This window comes from Pteropus vampyrus, unplaced genomic scaffold, assembly GCF_000151845.1.
Source record: "Pteropus vampyrus isolate Shadow unplaced genomic scaffold, Pvam_2.0 Scaffold110, whole genome shotgun sequence".
Classification (NCBI taxonomy): domain Eukaryota; kingdom Metazoa; phylum Chordata; class Mammalia; order Chiroptera; family Pteropodidae; genus Pteropus; species Pteropus vampyrus.
This window is the reverse complement of record NW_011888891.1, coordinates 3,947,610-3,954,174: the sequence shown is the minus strand read 5'-3', so window position 1 is coordinate 3,954,174 and position 6,565 is coordinate 3,947,610. Positions and strand designations below refer to the sequence as shown.

Sequence of the window (6,565 nt, the reverse complement as noted above, 5' to 3'; positions counted from 1 at the left end):
ATATATGGCCTTTATTAGATTGAGGTATGTTCCTTCTATTCCCACTTTGCTGAGAGTTTATATAATAAATGGGTGCTGGATTTTGTCAAGTTCTTTTTCTGCATCTGCTGATATAATCATTTGATTTTTATCTTTCTCTTGTTTATGTGGTATATCACATTGATTTGCAGATATTGAACCAAACTCGCACCCCAAGAATAAATCCTACTTGATCATGGTGTATGATCTTTTTTATGTATTGCTGAATTCAGTTAGCTAATTTTTTGTTGAGGACTATTCTTTACCTTTGAACCACTTTTTGCAAAGTGCTACATGATACCATAAAATAAGTAAATTAACTTTGAACAAAGCTGACCCTAAACTGGATTAGCTCTCTCTGCTGTATGCTCCCATAGCACACATTTTCTACTAGAATATAAATTTTTCTGTGAGAGCAGAGACTGCATTTATCTTCTTCACCATGGGTAATCCTAATTAATCCTTTATTTTCAGAATGAAGATTGAATGAAGAAACCATTCTGTCAGTGTGTGTGTGTGTAGGTATAGGTGTACTAAAATCTCTAGTATGTGTTTGAAGCAGTATAGCAAAAGGAGCATAGGATATGAAGTCAAACAGAACTGGGAAGGCCAGTTACCAGTTATTTAAGTGACCCTGAGGAAACCCGTTAATTTTTATGTGGTTGAATTCCTTCTATCTGTAAAGAGGGAATAATAATATCATCTGCCTCATTGTATTGGGAAGATTAAACGAGTCATCCATCACACAGGCCTAATAACCAATAGTTTCTCAATGAAAGATTATTTTTATCTTCTCTATGGTCCCTCCCTTTTTAACCCATAATTTAAAAATAAAATTTTTGCAGGTACAAATAAGCTTTATTATTAAATTAAATGCTTTGACTAAAGTGGTAAATCTCGAAGGGTGATAACTAAATACTAGAGATATGGTCACCCAAGTATCGGCATCCTGGTTAAGAGACATGATCAAGATTGGCTTGTTCATATTGTTAAACTGACCCTCATGATATTTTCCCTTAATCTTCTTTATTTATCAACTGCAAAAATAAAAATTAGCACTGAAGAAATGTTTTGAAATTTCAACTATGGAACAAAAATGTGTGGGCCAAGTTAATCTAACTCTTGCACGTAAATAAAAAGTAATTAAATGTATCATGATTCCTCTCCCTACAAGTGTAGATTAAGAGGTGAATGTCATAAAGGTTCTGAAAGTCTGGACCAATGGTTCTCAACCAGAACCCTGTCAAAAATCAAATGTTAAAGGAGTATTTTCAACTACACATACCCATTACAACAGTTCTTAGAAACTTAGAAAAAGACTCTAGTATAAATGCTAACTTACAGAATGCTAACTATTAGAAATGGTAAGAAGCACAGCAAGTAGACCCAAGTCAGTCCAAAGCAAACCCAACTGATGAGCTAAATGCTGACTAAAATTAGTTGAAATAATTATATGCCCCTAATCTGCATAAGTAATAAAGTTTTGTTTGCTTGTTTATTTTGTTTTTGTGTTTGAGTAAATGGATGGGCCTGTTTTTTATTTCTTAAAATGGTTTAGTAAGTTATTTTTTTCTAGAAAATCATCCATTTTTCCTACATTTTCAAATTTATTGATGTAAAGGATTCATAGTATTTTTTAATCATCTTTTTAATCTCTGCTGTAGCTCCAGTTATTACTCCTTTCATTTCTAATCATTTGTATCTTTTTCTTAAGTAATTATACCAAAAGATTATCTATTTTAAGAGTTATTTCAAAAAAACAACACTTGACCTCTATTATATTTTTGTTTTTTGTATTATTACTTATTGATGTTTATTACTTCTCCCTTCAATTTTGGGTTATTTTCCTTCTAACTTCTTTCCCTTTTGCTTGTTTCTTAATTTCCCATCTTATTTCTTTTCTAATATAATCATTTAAAGCTATAAATATCTCTCAAAATATTATTTTAGTTATATCTCATAAGCTATATAGTATTTTCATTATTATAGCATTTTAAGTATTTTTAAATTTATATTTTTATTTATAATTTGATGAGTTATTTTGAAGTGTGCTTTTTAATTTTAAAATGTAAGAAATCTTATTATTTGTTTTTTATTTCTAATTTAATTATATTGAAGTCAGAAACATAATTCCTATCTTCTACTAAATTGAGTTTAAACAGGGCTATCTTTATGTCAGAATGCTCAATCTGATGCCATTCAACTATCCTACCCTTTATACCTCTATTCCCCAAAATACACATCTTATCCAAGTCAAGACAAGCTTATCACAATCTTTAAACATCTTTAAGCTCATTTTTACCTCCATGTCTCTATTTATTTTTTTTATTGAACTGTGCTCTTCTTTTCATCACTGAACATGCTTTTTGTGTTATGATCATTAAACTAGCCCACTACTTCCCTAGCTGCCTTTCTTCCTTTGATGCATTATTTTTAAATCCTTAGATTATTTATTTTGCAGCTTCCTTAATGTTCTAAAAGTTTTACATGTTTTAAAATTTCAAACTTATACTAAGATTCAGCAATGGATTTGTATAAATATTATCTTCCTTTATGTGCTTTTTTTCACCTTTTCTGGGGTTTGTGCCATAAGCATATATTGTACTTATATTCAATGGAAAGAATGCAGCATTTTTTTAAATTTCCATTTGAATTAATATATTTCTCCCAGTGCTTTTTAGTCTGTTTTCTTCATTTTTTTTTTCCTTTCAGACTATCTCATCCCCTCACTATATGATAATATTTTTGAGACCTAACTATATAACATATAAACTATAAGTCCTTTGCGTACATTCTTATTAATCCTCAGAACAATTCTGCCTGAGAAGCATTATAATTAGTCTATTGCAGTTAGGAAGCTGAAGCTGAAGCAGTAAGTGACTTTTTCAAAGTCACACAGCTAAAATACAGTAAAGACAGTTTGAGCCTGGGTCCATCTGACAGTGGAGCCAGAGTGCTCAATTAACTACTATACCATTCTGGTTTCAAGAGTTTCTAGAGTCTAGATGTGTTGGGATGGTTGCCAAGTAAATAAGCAAATAACTGATTTTGGAATCAATGTAATACTCCTCTAAAATATTCTTACGATTAGATTCAGTAATTCAACTTTTATACTATAATAGTCAAGAGAAAATTTCTTTTGGTAATGTAGATAGGTAATCAGAGAAATAAATATTACCATATGTTATTTTTGATTAATGTTTTAGTAAAAATTTTAACCATAATACAAGGAAGAAATGCATTTTTCATATGAAAACAAGATTTTAAGAAGAAAAAACCTTTCTTTTAAAGTCTAGTGTGTATCAAAAACTTTTTCCACCTAAAGATTAACTGAGGAAAAAGTTTATAATATACTGGAGAATTTGTGAACGAAGGAATTTCACTGCATAATTCAGGGCAAATAATATCTTAGATATCTCTCCTTATTTCTCTTTTCTTCCTTCTAACTCTATTCACCAACTCACCCATAGGTCAGAGATTGAATCTTCAGAAATCTTCCATGCCTGAAGGTGGGCAATCCATCTTTTTCTTCTTTTTCCGCTCTTCCAAATTTAGAAAGTACTGAAAGAAAAATTTTCTCTCATCATCATCACCATAAATAATATAATAGCTACCATTTATTAAATATCTACCATATGACATGTATTATGTTAAGCAATGTTTATATTTTTTCCAGTTTCACAACAACCTTCCATATAGATGAGAACCAATGTGGCTTTGTTTTTGGTGCATTATATTATAAACTTATTAGGCACTAAAATCCATTATAATAAAAAAGGACCTGAAATAAAAATAAAAAAGAATAAGTTTTTTAATTCTATTACTCTAGAATCTTGTAACTAAACATTTGTCTATTTTTATATTATAAGCATTATAAAAACATAACTACCCAATAGTTGCCCAGAAGATAATCACATAGTGAATTTTAAAAACTAAACTTACTCCTGTTTAATTTCACTTTCTAAAACTTTTTTTTTTGCTTAGGCTAATAGTTGCCTATTAAACAGTATAATGATTTCATTCATACATCATGACTCAATCAATTCAATTGAACAAAAATTCATTGACTATAATATATGAGGCACTGCTAAGCTCTAAGGAAGGATAAAAAGATGAGTAAGATTCTGAAAGAGACACAGTAGCAACTGTGAGATAAAGCAAGGAAAGTACGATCAATACTGTAATAAATGTATCAAGTGCTGTGTAATCACTTAGGGGAGCAATTGGTTCTAATCAGTTACATGTGTAAAGGAAAAATTGAAAATAAAACTAATATTGAATACCTACATTGAAAATATCCTAGGTTTTTATCTACAGACATAATTTTATTCAATCCATAGCAAATTGACAGGTATTATGATATTTCGTTTTAAAAATACCCTAAACTTTTTTCTTTCAATATCTGTGATATATGATGCCTAATATTCAAGTAAAAAGAAAAATCTTTTCCCAAAATAAATAAAATAAAAATTTTGTAGTCTACAGCCATGCTACCCTGAATAAGCCTGATCCCGTCTGATCTTGGAAGCTAAGCAGGATCGGGCCTGGTTAGGACTTGGATGGGAGGCCACCTAGGAAGACCAGGTGCTGTAGGGGTAAAAATTTTAAAAATAAGGGATTGTAAACTGACAGGGTCCTTGCAATCTGTGAGGTCAACCAATGGTTACCTCACCTAAAAAAAAAAAAAAAAAAAATTGTAGGCTCATGAAAGGCAAGATTAATATGACTTAAACAGAATGATGCAAAGCCAAGGCACCAGTGTACCTGGCCCAGTTGCTGACTACTGCCCCCAGCATGGGCTTTTCCTCTCATGTATCTTAATGTAGCATGCCTGAGGTTTGCAGCTTCTCTTGCAGGCATCAGGACTAAAGAATCATCTTGAGGAATCACTTAGCAATACAGCAGCCTCTAGAGCTCTGCACACCCTATTTCCTCTGCTGCAAAAGCTTTCTTCCCCATTTTGTCTCTACTGTTATCTGGTGACTACCACTTTCAGGTCTAACCTTGGATAGCACCTCTGGGACATCTTCTCTGAGTCTCCCCCAACAGATAGATACACACTATAGTCAGAATTAAGGATCTATCTTCAGTCCTCTAATTGCATTCTATAATAACCCTATTGTAGTGCCTTTGAAACTACTTACTTGTCTTTTTCTCCACAAGTCTGTAATCACTTTGCTGGCGGGATTTGTTTTTTGTTCAGCCCTTTGCACAGTAATGTGATATCATAGGTGCTCATTGCGAATTGAAATGTGTCCCTCCAAAAAAAGGTATGTTGAAGTCCTAACTCCCAGTATCTTGAAATATGACCTTATTTGGAAATAGTCTTCGTAGATGAAGTTAGTTAAGAACTTAATACTGGAGTGAGGTGGGCCCCTAATCCAATATGACTGATGTCCTTATAAGATAGCCATGTGAAGACAGAAACACATGGAGAAAGCAATGTGACAATAAAGACAAAGTTTGGAGTTATACAGCTGCAAGCCAAGGAATGCCACCGATTGCAGGCAAAAACCAGAAAGTAGAAAGAGGCAAGGAAGGATTCCTCTACAGTTTTCACAGGGAGCATGGCCCTGCCAACATCTTCATTTTGGACTTCTATCCTCCAGAACTGTGAGATAATAAATATCTGTTGTTTTAAGCCACCCAGTTATGACATTTTGTTACAGCAGCCCTGGGAAAATAGTACTGTGCTCAATAAATTGGAATGGATGAAGGATGACTTAGAATTTTACCTGGCTATAACAAATCTATGTCTATTCTTGGTTATTTCTTGCTTCTAGCCTTGATCTAAACAGAACTTCTTTCATTTTATTTGGCCATTTGAAGCCACAAGTTTTATTTGTCAGATCCTCAGGTTTTTCTTTTGTTTTCAAATACTCTGAATGTAATTTTCTACCTGGTTATCTCCGAAACATGAACAAAACTGGATTTTATGAAAAAAATTGTACTGACATCTGCCTCTTTTTATATAGTCTGTATCTTTATAAGTCGTTGTGTCTGCACTAAATTAGTTTTTTACATTTAGGAAAACTTACCTAAGAATGTACATGTCTTGATATCTAAAACACAGGAAAGATGAGAGAATAAGGCTTTGTTCCACGTGCAAGCTACTAAGAAGCACCCTGTTGTCGTGGACTTAGGTGGTGGTATGCTGTTTGAGCTTGCTGATTTTGCATCTTAATTACTATTTAATTTGGTGTGGTGGTCAATAGCTTGGGCTTTGTTGTCAAATACGGATGGTATCAAGTCCCGTTCTGCCACCTAATAGCTTAAGTAAGCTATTTAACCTTAAGTAAGCTATTTTACAGATTCCTCATCTGTAAAACAGGATAATAGTAGTCTCAAACTTCTGAGTTATTATAAGAAAACAATGACATAATGTATATAAAGTCCTGAGCATAGTCCATGTAGTAAGGCCTTAATAAAAGTTGTTATCAGGTAAGCAAGAAAACCACCTTCTGTTTAGCGTCAAAATCAAATTATTCTGTAAAGCAGCATCCTCTGGAATAAAAACTGGATTGTTACAAATGCAAAGTATAAATCT

At 32.5% G+C, this 6,565-nt stretch overlaps 1 protein-coding gene and 1 pseudogene across 1 annotated transcript in view; both read left to right on the top strand.

Annotated features, from left to right (window-relative positions):
* Positions 1-6,565, top strand: part of CUNH11orf88 (chromosome unknown C11orf88 homolog) — a 25,792-nt gene that overhangs the window by 15,920 nt on the left and 3,307 nt on the right. The window lies entirely within an intron of this gene.
* LOC111743292 lies at positions 4,496-4,614 on the top strand (annotated as a pseudogene).